We start from the raw sequence: 15,417 nt of genomic DNA, 5'->3' as shown, positions 1-15,417 counted from the left end.
AAGATTTGCTGGTTCTCTGAACTGTGCAGTCATAACAATCAATTCTATAGAATTGGTCTGAAACTGTAGAATCCCACCTTTCATTAAACTAATCCTTAACATTTTAGCTGGGCTTACGCTAAAAGAAGCTGAACTTTTAGATTGCTACCTATGAAGTCAATATAAAAGTGTGAAATTTATGGGGGAAGGAAACAAGAAACAAGCACTTTAATTCTGTCTGGTTCCATATGTATCTATATGCATGAAAATCTCAAGCTTGGATGTATGAAGTACATAGATGGTTGCTTGTCTCAAGTTTGGCCATTATTGTATTTACAATGCCCATTTGTGGTTTTTCAGGTTTTAAATTGAAATCTTTCTCAGGACAAACCTGAAATGCCAAGGAATAAATTGGGGATCTTTGAAATACAAAAATACTTCTGGTCTCATATCTCTTCAGTTTTGTAAGTTATTTTATATGAGTTATATGAGTTGTAGTTATATAACAGTTGATTGAAACTATCTTATACAAGTTGACATGAGAGACAATACAAATCAGTGAAATAGGAACGTCTTTGTTTTGGTGTATTTTTTTTCCTTAAATAAAACTTTGAAGTACCAAAATTAAATAATTACTAAAATGCTAAATATTAAACCAGGGCATATTGTCTTTTTTCTAATCAGATATTATCTAGGTAAATTGTCTGCATTTGTGCTAAAGTCTTCATCTCTTTTAAAAACACACTGTGTAAATGGGAAAAGCCAGGTGTTTGCCTAGAACTGTAGCAGCTGTGAAGCAGATGGAGATGTTTAAAATAGCAAGCAAAATTCACCTGGTCATAGTTAAGGAAAATCAACAAGTGAATTGTTCTCATCAAGATGGAATTAATATAAAATACATCTTTGAATACTGAGAATCCCAGAATCTTCAAGGTTATAGTCTTAGCCTCTCCATCCATTTTTCGATCTTATCTGCTTTTTCATCCCTTTACTGCAAGCAAGATCCTGACACACTATCTAGGGCTAGGCTATCTATTTGTAGACCCCACATTTGTAAGCGCAGACATGCACTCTGACTTGCAGGGAAGTACCAATTCCCACTGTATTAATAGGTCTTCAATTTTGAAATAAGTGTTTATGGAGATACAGCCAAATGATGTAGTCCTCCATAGTTATTTGGATATAAAAAAGGGTAGTTTACCTCAAATCAAGCCTGGCTCCTGTTGCCTAGATAGTCAGAATAATGTAGTTTTCAACAATATGTAAATATTTTGCCATTGTTTTCCCAAAGGATTTTTTAACTTCCTAATATAGCATATAGATAGCTCTGAATTTTATTCTCTGTATTCTCAGTTATACAATCCAACTTTTCACTGTTTAATGTCCTGGATAGCATAAAGGAAGAATTAGGAAGGCTTTAACCTTTCAATCAAGGTGGGATATTAGTAATGAATGAGAGGCTCCACGGACAATGATTCCAATATAGTCATTTGCAATGCATGACAATAGTACTTTCACTCTTTTTTTAAATTGCAAAATAGGCAGCAAGGGCAACCCTTTAGATAGGGGCTGGCATGAGGTAGGGATTTCAATTGTTAAAGAATAAACTCAGAATGGCCTATCCAAGAAAAAATGGCTCATTTGGTAATTAGCAATCCTCTTGACCTAAAACAACACATTTTAAGTTTTAGACATGTTTTCATTCCCAGTAAGAAAAGTCTACTTTTTCCCACTGTATTTGCATGACTGAGAAGGGGGTACACACAAACGTATATATTATAATAATTGTAGATACCTCCCTCAAATATTTATATAGAGGGATTCCCACTATAGTCAGAATTGCATGACTGCAGACACAAGAGTATTTCCATCTCTTTCTTTCCATAAAACCATCCTAGTATATAGTTTCTACAAAGGCCAAAAGATGAATACACATGCATACTTATATGTGTTCTTTTTCCCAACAGTATTAACATTTACTCATATCATTGAATGGATTATTAGTATGGAGGAGAAAACATGGCCAGGATCAGAAAAAAGACAGACCTTTTGTGCCTGCCCTAACATTCCAAGCTCCCTGCTCCTGGCTCCACAAAGTCTGATTCTGCAGCAGTGCTGGAAGTGATTAGTTTATGAAAAGACCAGCCCGCCCACCCAAGCACAGGGACTGAGAGGGTCTCCTCTTACACCATCACCATGTGCCTTTCATTCTCTGCTAGAGAAATCCGAAAGGTTATGGTTTTCACTTAAGACAGGAAACCATAAAAAAGAGAAGATTCGGGAGAGGAGTCCAGAAGTCAAAAGAACTGCAAGATTTCTTGCAGACTGGCCCAGGAAATATGAATTAATGTACGGCTTGTTGGACAATTTGGTCCATTACTATCCATTAGCCTATTCAGTGGGAACTAATGTGTTCTTTGCATTTTGCCCTTCCCTCTCTGCTTTTATTCCACTACTTCCTCTTTTCCCGTTTTTCTTTCCTCATAGAGAATAGGCACTGCTAAATGCATTTCAAAATATCTCTGTGATTCTTCACTTCCTGTTTTAATTTTCGTAATTTTAGACACACTCTCAACAGAATGTATGTGAAACTATCTACCAAAAGAACTGTAACTCCTCTAAGAAGTGGGTTTCCCTTCCCTTGCTGTCTACATTCAGAAGTTAAAAAGGGATGATTCTGGGTAGACTTCAGTTGGAAACCAGCAGAGAATGAAAAGTGCTCTGCAGTGGAAGTATGTTAGCTCCTTTAAGGAATTCATTTGGTTCACTGTAGTTGTTCCTTCTCAGAACTTCTATTTCCTTTTTGGGGATAATTATAGTTATTTGCATCATGAATGCCTCATATGTTTGTGAGCACTATAAAAGTGGAAGTTAGGTTTGTGTTGGGGTGATTGTGGGTGAATTTGAGGATAGTTGTTGTATCCTTTACCTGATTTGAAGCCATCACTGTGTTAAGTATAGGTGAAACTCGAAAAATTAAAATATTGTGCAAAAGTTAATTTATTTCAGTAATGCAACTTAAAAAGTAAAACTAATATATGAGATAGACTCATTACATGCAAAGCAAGATAGTTCAAGCTGTGATGTGTCATGATTGAGATGATGATGGCTTACAGCTCATGAAAACCCCAAATCTACAATCTCAGAAAATTAGAATATTGTGAAAAGGTTCAATATTCTAGGCTCAAAGTGTCTCACTCTAATCAGTTAATTAAACCATAACAGCTGCAAAGGGTTTGAGCCTTTAAATGGTCTCTCAGTCTGGTTCAGTAGGAATCATAATCATGGGAAAGATTGCTGACCTGACAGTTGTGCAGAAAACCATCACTGACACCCTCCATAAGGAGGGAAAGCCTCAAAAGGTAATTGCAAAAGAAGTTGGATGTTCCCAAAGTGCTGTTCCCAAAGTGCACATTAATAGAAAGTTATGTGGAAGGGAAAAGTGTGGAAGAAAAAGGTGCACAAGCAGCAGGGATGACCGCAGCCTGGAGAGGATTGTCAGGAAAAGGCCATTCAAAAGTTTTGGGGACTTTCACAAGGAGGGGACTGAGGCTGGAGTCAGTGCATCAAGAGCCACCACACACAGACGGACCCTGGACATGGGCTTCAAATGTTGTATTCCTCTTGTCAAGCCGCTCCTGAAAAACAAACGTCAGAAGCATCTTACCTGGGCTAAAGAAAAACAGAATTGATCTGTTGCTCAGTGGTCCAAAGTCCTCATTTCTGATGAGAGCAACTTTTGCATCTCATTTGGAAACCAAGGACCCAGAGTCTGGAGAAAGAATGGAGAGGCACACATTGCAAGATGCTTGAAGTCTAGAGTGAAGTTTCCACAGTCTGTGTTGATTTGGGGAGCCATGTCATCTGCTGGTGTTGGCCCACTGAGCTTCATTAAGTCCAGGGTCAACGCAGCCATCTACCAGGAGATTTTGGAGCACTTCATGCTTCCTTGCACAGACAAGCTATATGGGGATGCTGACTTCATTTTCCAGCAGGACTTGGCACTTGCACATACTGCCAAAAGCACCAAAACCTGGTTCAATGACCGTGGAATTACTGTGCTTGATTGGCCAGCAAACTCGCCTGACCTGAACCCCATGGAGAATCTATGGGGCATTGCCAAGAGAAAGATGAGAGACATGAGACCGAACAATGCAGAAGAGCTGAAGGCCGCTATTGAAGCATCCTGATCTTCTGTAACACCTCAGCAGTGCCACAGGCTGATAGCTTCCATGTCACACTGCATTGAGGCAGTAATTGCTGCAAAAGGGGCCCAAACCAAGTACCGAGTACATATGCATGCTTATACTTTTCAGAGGTCCGATATTGTTCTATGTACAATCCTTGTTTTATTGATTGCATGTAATATTCTAATTTTCTGAGATTGTGGATTTGGGGTTTTCATGAGCTGTAAGCCATAATCATCACAATTATGACAATTCACGGCTTGAACTATCTTGCTTTGCATGTAATGAGTCTATCTCATATATTAGTTTCACCTTTTAAGTTGCATTACTGAAATAAATGAACTTTTGCATGATATTCTGATTTTTTGAGTTTCACCTGTATTGTTTGCTTACCTATCATTATATATTCTACTGCTTCTGATGCAAAAGTTAGTTTAGCAGTTTAGGAATATTTGCATAAAAGTACATGTTCTCCAAAACACCAAGCTCCTTTCCTGGTTCATCAAAAGAGGAACTGTTTTGTATCCTCCTTGATTCTGAAGTGAGAATTCTTTTGCTAGTACCCTGAAATATATTCCCAGGAAGTGCTCTGGTTTTCTTCTTGGCTTGACATTGGGCATTAAATAAAAATCCTGTCATTTTGCATAATGTCTGGTGCTAATCAAAATTGTATATTTTGCCTTAATTTTTAAGGCAACCATGCCAACCATGTTTTGTTTTACTTGGTCTGCTTCTATTGTACTTTGCTATACCTTATTTATTTAATTGGTGATGGTTTTATATTTGGGGATCATTATTAGTTGCAAAGATAAACTGTACCCTTCCTTTAAAAACATATTGGTTGGTATTTTTATTTTTGAAATGGCTTTTCTCATTGTAATACTAAAATTGCTGCTGTGAAAGCCCTCCCCACATTATTGGCAGCAGGATGAGCAGTCAATTGTATTGGATATCTCTACAAGTCTGTTTCATTTTAGTCCACAAATCTCTGATGAAAAGAATGTAAGATAAGCATGAAAATTAGTTGGGCATGCAGTTTGCTCCTTCCATTTGCTACAAAACTCAATCCTGAAAAACAGTGGTTTCACAGAATTGTAATTGTAATTGTTATTGTAAAGCAGTGGTTTCACAGAGTTATTGTTTTCATGGTATTGAGCATATCAGATGACCCAACTTTTTTGTGATTGCAAATGTGGACAGATAATTTCCAGAAATAGTTTAAATGTTAAATAATTAAAAGTTTAAAGCATCGACTTTTTATTGCAATATCAACTGTAAATTATGATCCTGTTGAAACTACTTATATGTACTGCAGTATCACTGTATGATCAAATGTGGCAAAAGTTCTTGAGTGTCTCTTGTTCCTTTTAGAAACGAGCAGGGAACATTCAGCTGGAATTAGTCTCAGGGAAGTGTGTACCTCTGGTTTCCTAAAAGCTTCATTAAAGCATGCCAAATCTATGGTTGCCTTAAATAATCAATTACTTTTAGTGGAGGCAGCAAATCTGTGAAAACAAACCAAATGATGTCACATCATGAACATTAATACAGATCAGCACAAGTTCAGCTTTGTCGCAGTTCAGGAAATGTACTATGATAGGCACAGAAATTTTGGCTCAAAACTTGATATACCATATTTTTCCAGATTTACTTGTGTTTCCTTATAAGCCTCTTTAAAATAAAGCATGAATAGCCTTCTGTCCTCAGATATTGGTGTCTTAATAAGCTGCTTGGAAGTGTGCAAAAAAACTGAAAAACGAATTCAAGTAATTTTTCTTCTCATTTCAGGCAGCACTATTTATTTTCATAGAATTTTTGCTGTCTGGATTACAAAATTGCTGGCGGTCTCTAATGTACTCATTGAGCTTAATTTCTTTATTGATGCCCAAAATGTATTATATTATGCCATTTTTGGCACATTTATTTTATCCTTTGTATGAATTTGCAAATTTGAATAGGCAAAACTTAAAGTTAGAATTCATAAAAGACAAGTAAAACTATTATCATTTTACCAGTTTGGCTAAGGTCACCAAACTGACAAAGTTGATATTCCTGAAAATTATGAGGTAATTGAATTAATGAAACATTTAAAAGCAAGATTAGCTAACTTGCAGACCATAAGCTATTTATCACTTTACTCAGTTTGCAGTCAGATAGCTTGGTACTTAATTATCCCAGGTTAATGAAGAGGATGATTTCAAGGTTGGATGTCTGTCTGTCTGGTTTGTTTGTATGCTGAGCAGACTGTTGGACTAGATAATATAAATGTTGCTTTTTTGTGATTTTGTACATGCATTTGTAGTTCATGTGAGAATTCAGAATTCATTCATTAAATCAGAAATATCGTGCATAAACTTTTGAAAAACTACCTTTGTAGCCATTCTAAAAATTATCTGAGATGAAGAAGACAATCATTTGCTCACTGTCATGGCAGTTGTCATTTGCTTCTGTTAGACCTCAAGTGCCTTTTGACAGCTGTATAACATGCAGACTTGTAGCAGATCAAAGTACTTTATTGCATGGATGGTTTGTGTGACTTTGTCTTGGATATCTACACACAATTTCTGCTGGGGAGAAGATAGGCCCTACCTCTTATCCTGGAATTTATGGGCTATGGTCAACTACCTATATAATGTGCCTTTTCTGAAAATATGTCCCAGAAGGTTCCCCAGCACTCCAAAGCAGCTTGAGAACTATGGAGTAGGGGGCATGGAGAAATATACTAGTTAGTCCTCGTGTTAATGTAGAAGGCATTCACTTGGGAGAAGAATATGCAATAGAATATGCTTAGCAGCTTGTAAAATATCTATTTCAGGAAAGTTTGTAGCAGGAAGAAATGGCACTGGTTTTTAGGCTGCAATGATGAAACTGCATTCAAGAGAACATGGTTTGCGGTACTTGGCAAGGAAGTGGCTTTGCAACTAACTCATGGAGGTTGATTTTACTGGTTCTGTGGGTCTTGTTGATTGGCTGGATTCACACAATAGATTAAACCACAATGTAGTTTATTTGGTTTTGGATTACAGTGTACAAAGCATCATGTGCTATCTAAATCCAATTATTAAACTGTGATTAAACCTACTGTATTATTATTACTATTATACTGTACATTTATCCTACTTTTTATATACTTTGGCCAACTCAAGATGCTGAACATAACAAATACAGTGCTCAAAAAAATAAAGGGAACACAAAAATAAGACATCCTAGATCTGAGTGAATGAAATATTCTTATTAAATACTTTGTTCATTACATAGTTGAATGTGCTGACAACAAAATCACACAAAAATTATCAATGGAAATCAAATTTAGCGACCCATGGAGGTCTGGATTTGGAGTTACACTCAAAATTAAAGTGGAAAAAAAAACACTACAGGCTGATCCAACTTTGATGTAATGTCCTTAAAACAAGTCAAAATGAGGCTCAGTAGTGTGTGGCGGCAGAGGCCAGAGCATGCTTCAGCCATGCCTTTCTTCCTTTCCTCCCAGGAGAAGGAAGACGCAGGCAATGGAGGCCAGAGCATGCTGCAGCCGTGCCTTCCTTTTCCCCTGGGAGAGGAGGACATGGGTGGCAGTGGTCCTGGGGGATGAAAGGAAGAAAGTGAACGTCTGCAGTGATGATATTCCAGGAGGGTGGGGTGGGCAGAAGTACCAGGGCTCCTGTACATGGGCACCTCCGCCACCTCTCTCAGCTCCAGTGCAATAAAGAAGGGCCGGCCGGCTACCCACCCGCTGGCCAGGCCAGGCTGGAAACGGTGCGTCCCTTGGGAGAAGGAAGAAAACAAGCAGCACTGCTGCTTCAGCCTCCATTGCCCACGTCCTCTTTCTCCTGGGGGAAAGGAAGAAAGGTGCGACCACAGCAAATTGCACACAACATACGCAGCCCGGGACATCTGCCCTCCCGGTCTCTCCAGATGAGCCCAGGGATGGGGCAGCCAGTGCTCCCGCCTGGGATGGGTCCACACCAGCAACAAAGTGAGCCAAGCGAGCCTGGGAGTGGTGGGAGGGCCCTTGGCAAGCTCCAGGGACACTGGGGAGGGGGGTTAGTGCGACTTACAGTCTTTCCTTTTAGCAGGAAGATCACAGCTGCTCCATTGGGGCACAGGGCCAGGCACCATGTGGGAAGTCAGGTTAAGCCACGAGGACCCAGTGTGGTTTGAGGAGTGACTGGGCGGGACGAGCATCAGGTGGGACAAGCGAGAATCGGGTGCGAGCGGATGACTGGTTCAGGGGTGTGGCCAGCCAGAAGTCACTACCGGTTCGGCAACCCACGCCAAATTATCGCTTCTCCCGATCCGGTGCGAACTGGCTGAATACCACCACTGGTATACATGTATAATCTTTCTAGACATGAAAAACTAAAAAGTTCAGGGCTGTTAAGGTATCCATTACTATATTCTGAATTCTGAATTGTGTTCCTTCATCCATTATTGTTAAGCTCAGGGTTTTAAAGAAGTTTATTGGAACTGCCTTTGGGAGCACAATGGTGTGATTTGGACTCCAGGAATTTTAAAAGCCTGCTTTAATCATTGGCACCCATCTTTAGATGTATAATTAATGGGAGCCAAGCCTTCTTAATTTATGCTGTGTTTGCTGTGATGGCTCAAAAATCCCAGAAGTACTAAGCCATTAATACGTGGCTATGCTCTGAAGCATATTTTCTTAACTCAAACCACTGGGACTTCCTATCAGGGAGGGGGGTATTCTGTAAGCATGCAATTCCTGTGTTTAGTATTTCTCCCCCAACATCAAAAGCCAATAGTTCCTTCCCCTTCCCCACACCCTGCTTGCTAATTGCTTGCATGTGTCACATTTGAATTGTTGCAGATATTGTGGCCAAGATTGGGGGGGCGGGGCAATTTTTCAGGAAAGATGTACATGCTCTAGGATGTCTTCCGAGAATGAATGTGCTAAGTTACAAAAGTGTTCTACCAGATCTGGTGACAGTTTCAAAGAGCTTCCCTATTTGTCTATTGCTATAAGCATGTGTATTTATTTCATGTTTTAGCCCACAAAAGCTAAAAATACATAGGTTTGAATTCTTTTGTAAATCCTCCATCTTAATAAGAATTAATTTAAACATATAGCTCTCAGGTTTTTCTCCTTCTCAATAAGCATGGCTTCAGCCATCTAAAAGTTGCCCACTTCTGTTTATAGCGTGGGGATCATTACAAGTGGGCCCTGCTCTTAAAAGATAATTTGGTGGAAATAATTGAATCAGATATTGCTGATCAATTGAGCACATAGAACAGCATCTTCAGTCACAGGTAGCTTCATGAGATGCCAACATGAAAGTGGAGGCATAAAAGTATATTATTAACCCGTTATGGATAAAGTTTTATGGGAATTAAACATGGAAGTTATTTCAATATAAATTATGGCAACAGATTTCAACTTATACAGCTGATAAATTGAATGAAGAAAGCAAGCTTTAAAACTATTGGAATTTGGATTCCGTATAGAATGGAAATATATTACAAAAGCAATTTTCTCAGTGGTGGTATTCTACCGGTTCTGCCGAGCCGGTAGCAGCGATGAGCAGCAGAGACTGAACCAGTTCTCTCCACTGCTCTGCTGTTGAACCCTCCCTCCCGCCTGGGTTCTCACTTTTATCCTCTGAATTTGAAGCGCAGAAGAGTGCCGCACGGCAGCTGTTGAAGCAAGCGGGATCGTGCAGGCTTGCAGGAGGTGAGTTAGAACACCTCTGTGCCTGCACAAACGCCGCTGTGCCTGCGCAAAGTGCATGTTTGGCACATGTGCACATGCAAAGTATGTGCATGTGCACAAAGCACACCCACCAAGCCACACCCACTGAACCGGTGGTAAAAATATTTGAATCCCACCACTGAATTTTCCCCTTTATAGTTATTTTGCTATGCCCATTTATGGCTTCTAGGTGGATTGAGCTATAACACTGATGGATTGGCTCTGGAATTATTTGATGGCTGTTTCTGTTGTCTCTTGTATCACTTGGGCATCACTTTGTTAAACATCACAACCTTAACAGGTTGGCAGTTAGAAGGAAGCCCCAAGTTCAAGTCTTCCATCTGTCTTGAAGGCCTTACTCACAGGATAGTTGAAAGCATTACATACACCCTTCTTGGACTCCAGAACAAAGGGGAGTCTGAAATAACAAAACTAATGAATATCATATACATTTGTCCATTAAAGTATTTATAGACACACACACACACACACACACACACACTTGCAAAGTCGGGTGAGACCTGTGAAGGTTTATATGAAACATCTCATGTTTGTTAGTTTGCCAAGGTTCTGTGGTTTTTTTGCTTAAGAGGTTTTATGAAAGTTACTTCTTATTTACAAAACTCTCAGAATATGCCCTCCCCCCTCCAAAGCAAACAAAAAACACAAGGCTTTTGAAAAGAGGCATTGTCCATCAGGTGCTGTCCTGGTCTTTGAAGCTCTTGCTCACTTGGGGTGCTCAATAGTTCTAGCACAATATCATTTGTACTATTGGCCAAAAGCAAATTACGTGTCTTTAACACATTAATGTCAGATTAAATGAAAGCTGCTGGTAGATGTGGATTTAGTGACATCAGTTTGCAAAGATCCCTGGTAACAGAGACAGCAAGCAGCGGGGAAGCAAAAGAGAGTTAGATAGAAGGTAGGGGTGTGTGTGTGTGTGTGTGTGTGTTTGTGTGTCTTTGTGATTGTATGTATGTATACATCTATACATAGATACACATATCTAGAGATTTTGGCAAGGTAAAGAGCTGCTCTGTTTGGCAGGACTTCCCCATCTGGGATCCATCTGTGTTTCTCTGTAATCGGACAGGCAGCTCTAGCCAGTGAAAAATCGCAGATGTGAGAGAGCTGACACATGTCCAGCTAATGAAAAGAGAAGGAAGGCTAGACTGAGCTTGAAGATTAAGAGCCACAAAAGAGGGACCATTTTTATTCATATTTTTAAAAAGCCTTTTCCAACAGCGGCTTGGTTTGTTTTAGCATTTGAGTATATACGGTAAGCAAACTGCTCTGGATATTTATCTAAAGGTTGTAGATATCAGGATTGTTAGGTATGTGTGTGTACATGCTTAAATTAGAAGCCTAATGTTCTCGTAATGTGCCTGTGTGTCTTTGTAGGCAAAAAGAAAATGTACAGATGATGTACTTTAATCCTTTGTCCTCTTTTCTTTTTAACCATCCTCAGTTTGAGTGCAATGTTGCTTGGTATGTCAAAACTTCATTAGAAGAGCTGAATGCTTACATGGATTTTTTGCGGTTCCAAAAATAGCTAACAGCACTAAAGGTCCATTTTTCTTTTATTATAGCTTGGAGGGATGCTAGCTTTCCAAACTCTATTTGTCTTCAAAACTGTTTGATCATTTTGTGATGCATTTATTTATTAATATTTCATATTTCTTAACCACCCTTCTCCCTCGCGTGTGCGCGTATGTGTGTATTTCACAATAAGAAATGATGGATGGATGGATGGATAGTCATGGCTCATATGCTACAATAACTTCAAAATCTAGTGAGTTGGCTTTTATTAAAATAATTGCAACTTAGTGTTTTCATTTTACAGGTTGTTATGCTTACGTTACTGGCTTTGTACATATTGGATTTAAAAGGCAACTGATAGAGTTGCCCATGATATTTATGGTACACACAGATAAACACACAAACATCCAGGACCAGTTTATTTTGTTTCATTCTTCTCTGTGTTTTCTAGCAAAATAATGAGTCTTTCCTTAGATTAAAAATGATAAATTGAAGACTCTCTGGTACATTTAGCTGCTTATGATCAATTTTCTCAATTTGAGACATCTTATTATAGTAGCATAATGTCATCTTGAGCAACGTAGGTAGCAATTTGTAGTAACATACTGATGCAAAACAAATGCAACATAACTAGGCATTATTGTTTCTTTTAAGTGGTCCGGTTAAAGCAGTTATTTTTCTCCTAAAATTGTCAGTAATTATGCCACAATTCATCATATTCAGCATTCCTAGAATCTATTCCGTTTCAGTTCTATATAATACTAGGGTTAAAATACAATTAAAGCTTGTTTTTTTTTAATTGAAACAAAGTGAACAAAGATAAAACAAATATACAAGAAGGACAGACTTGGGAGTAGCCATATACAATGTCCATTATGTATTTTTTTAAATAGGATTTCAAAGTCTGAGATACCACAAAAAAGTAGAGAATGCTAGATGAGACATGAGATAGAGAACAAGAAGTAAATACAGATGAGAAGGGAAAAATACCTTGAAAGGGGGAACTATCACTAATTTAATATCACATGATTAATAACTATAGAGTGTTGAGAAAGAATGTAAAGATTTTGAACATTCTTATACATAACACATGAAAATAAATGTTTCCAAGGAGCACCCAAAAACCAACAAATTACAATATCAGCTGAATTTGAGAGGAGAATGTGAGTATAAATTGCCATGATAAATGATAGAACTTGCCTTGAAGAGAGTGATAGACTGGATGTAGGGACAGGAGATTGTTATTTAATAGTGATACTATGATATTTAGCAAGCAGTGATCCCTGACTAAAGTTAAAGCAAAACATGTATATCCATGCATATTTGTTCTTTTTTTCCAGCTTCAATGTTTCCAGAGTTGATGGGCTGTGCAAATCTGGGGGAAAAAACACATATAGAGAACAAATGTATATAATAAAAGGAAATAACCATTGTATCAATGGTTATTTGTAACCAATTATCATTGTATAATGATGCTTTCATGAATATACCAACCTATATTCAATATATAAATAAATACAGAATATTATTGCTGTATTCTACGTAAATAGAAAGGAGTAGGTTTATTAGAGAACCAATCTGGTTTTATGGTATAGTACAAGATACCCTACAAAATAGTAAAAGGCAAATCTCAACACAAGACTTCAGATAGCAATTCTGCTAAAAGTGCTATGCCCCATTGAGTTCACGGAAACAAATATCTCTGCCAAGGTATGCAAACAGGTAGGATGAAAAAGAGTTTATTAAAAAATTCAAGGTATATGGAGAATAACCAAATTTTTAGCTGCTACTTCTTACACCTGATTAAAAACAATTCAGTTACTCAAATGTCAGGATGAAAATGTTCCGTTTTGCTTTCTCTTGCACCTGATTCATACAGTGATATTTAAACAATTCCTTTTATTTGTATTGGTTGTCTTCTAATGATAACAGCAGAAAAAGCTACAAGTGTGCAGTTTTCCTCAACTTCTGGAAACAGGTTGGTGTTAGAGTATTCTTTACCAGTTTAGGGTCATGAATAGCAGGCTACTATCTGGAAGCGGTAAATAATATCTGAAAAGCTTATTATTTTTTTAAAAAATAGTTTTATTAAAGGATTTTACATATGTAAGTACATTTGAAGAAAAAGATATAGTAAATACAAAATAAAGTCATAAGCCACAAAATCAAAAGCAAGTTATGTTAATTTCACCAACCATTCTTACATAGTGGGTATTGCCAATTTTTTTGTGGAGAGTGACCTTAATTGTGGAATATAAAACCAGTTACTATTAGTCCTATAATTTCCGATCTTCAGAAGTACTTTTCAAATGAACTTGTTTTCTTTCATCTGCACTGCACGGGCACAGTGACTTTAAATATGGCCTTCAGTGGAATCAAACAAGGCTATTCAGGTTTGTCATAATAGCAGTGGCACTTAGATTTATATACCATTTCACAGTGCTCTACAGCTCTTCTAAGCGGTTTACAGAGTCAGCATATTGCCCCCAACAATCTGGGTCCTCATAATGAAAGCTTATGAGGTAACCATTGAGAAAGTCTTCATCTGTTAAGGATTTTGAGATTTGAAAAACAATGTGCTTTTTAATTAAATTCAAAAAAGTGTACTAGACATCTTTACCTTTTTTAAAAAAGTTATATTCCAGACTTTTCTAACCATGCCCTTAGATTTGTGGTATCTCATTAAGAAACATCAATTCTAGGGAAAACCCCATAAACTATAAAGTACTCTTCAAGGTCCTTTTCCAAAAACATTGAAAATTATCCTGTGGAATTGTGGATAGTAACTCCACTAAAAGTAGTAATGATTTCAACCAGAATTTAAAAGTGAACAATCTAAATGATTATTTACCTCAGTTTATCTTTATTACACTTCCATGTCTATCACTGAACTTGAGAGACCCTAGGTTTTTACTTCTAAAATTCTTAGAAAATTAATCTGGACCTTTTCTAATGAGTTGTATTTTTGTGCATAGTTGAGTAGCATAATGAAGTTTAATTGAACTGATATTAAACACTTTGTTGACCACCAGAAGAGATCCTATAAAATCCCAAAATTATGGTACGTTCTGATCATTTACAACTTACAACTATTCATTTAGCAACTGTTTGAATTTACAACAGCACTGAAAAAATGAAGGATCTCCAGCTCTCACAGTAGTGATTGTTGCAGCATCCCCATGGTCAGGTGATTGTGATTCGGGTGCTTGACAACTGGCATGTATTTGCAACATTTCAAGCTGACATCTGACAAGCAAAGTCAATGGGGGAACCCAAATTTGCTTAACAACAGTGATTAAAAAAAGCCATAAAATCAGACTCAATGTGGTTAACAGCCACATTGCTTAATGATGAAAGTTTTGCTCTCAGATGATAATAAGTATCTATGTAAATTTAGAATAGACCTTCTAGAATAGATTGCTTTCAGAATCTGTACAGTGACTCCAAAATATTCACCATATTTAGTGTAATTATATCTTGCAAAGATAGTACCTTAAAGGGGAAATATATTCTGATCATGATCATATTTAACCAACCAGTTCTTTTTTAGACATTTTCATTAGTTGTGAATCTATTTTAAATTCAAGGCATTTCATGCATTAGTTTGCAGAATATTCTGGACCATTTGGGAAAATGAGAGGATAAACATGGAGTAATAGGTTGAATTTTGTTTTGATATTGTTATCATAGCTGTCAGAGTAAGAAATTTTGAAACCATACATCCATAGACTTGGAAAACTTCCAGATCTGTGATGTACCAGTGCTTAGAATATAAATGCTGCTATTCATGAATTCCACCCCCCCCCCCAGTGCTAATAAGGTTTCTACAAATACAACCAAATTAAGAATTTATATTGATAAATTTTATTACTTCTTATTAGTGGCTGTGTACCTTAAGTCACAGGTGTCAAACTTAATCATGTCACGTGACATATCATGATGTATCGTGATGTTGTTTGCTTTTGCAGAGCTGGGGTTGGCGTGGCCTGCATGTGACGCATCTGG

The 15,417-nt window shown here is 37.6% G+C and overlaps 1 protein-coding gene across 3 annotated transcripts in view; it reads left to right on the top strand.

Annotated features, from left to right (window-relative positions):
- The window catches only part of CBFA2T2 (CBFA2/RUNX1 partner transcriptional co-repressor 2), a 92,355-nt gene that overhangs the window by 16,130 nt on the left and 60,808 nt on the right, over positions 1 to 15,417 (top strand). The window contains exon 1 of one of the 3 annotated variants that reach the window (XM_087929166.1): positions 340 to 443. The exons of the other annotated variants lie outside the window; for them this stretch is intronic. The gene's annotated coding sequence lies outside the window, so the exon portion shown is untranslated. Of the gene's footprint in view, positions 1 to 339; positions 444 to 15,417 lie in introns of those variants that run through there. 3 annotated transcript variants of the gene reach the window in all.

This window comes from Pseudonaja textilis, chromosome 3 (assembly GCF_049901715.1).
Source record: "Pseudonaja textilis isolate UNSWEBS1 chromosome 3, rPseTex1.2, whole genome shotgun sequence".
Classification (NCBI taxonomy): Eukaryota; Metazoa; Chordata; class Lepidosauria; order Squamata; family Elapidae; genus Pseudonaja; species Pseudonaja textilis.
The sequence above is the reverse complement of the archived record's forward strand: the minus strand, read 5'-3'. Positions and strand labels throughout refer to the sequence as shown.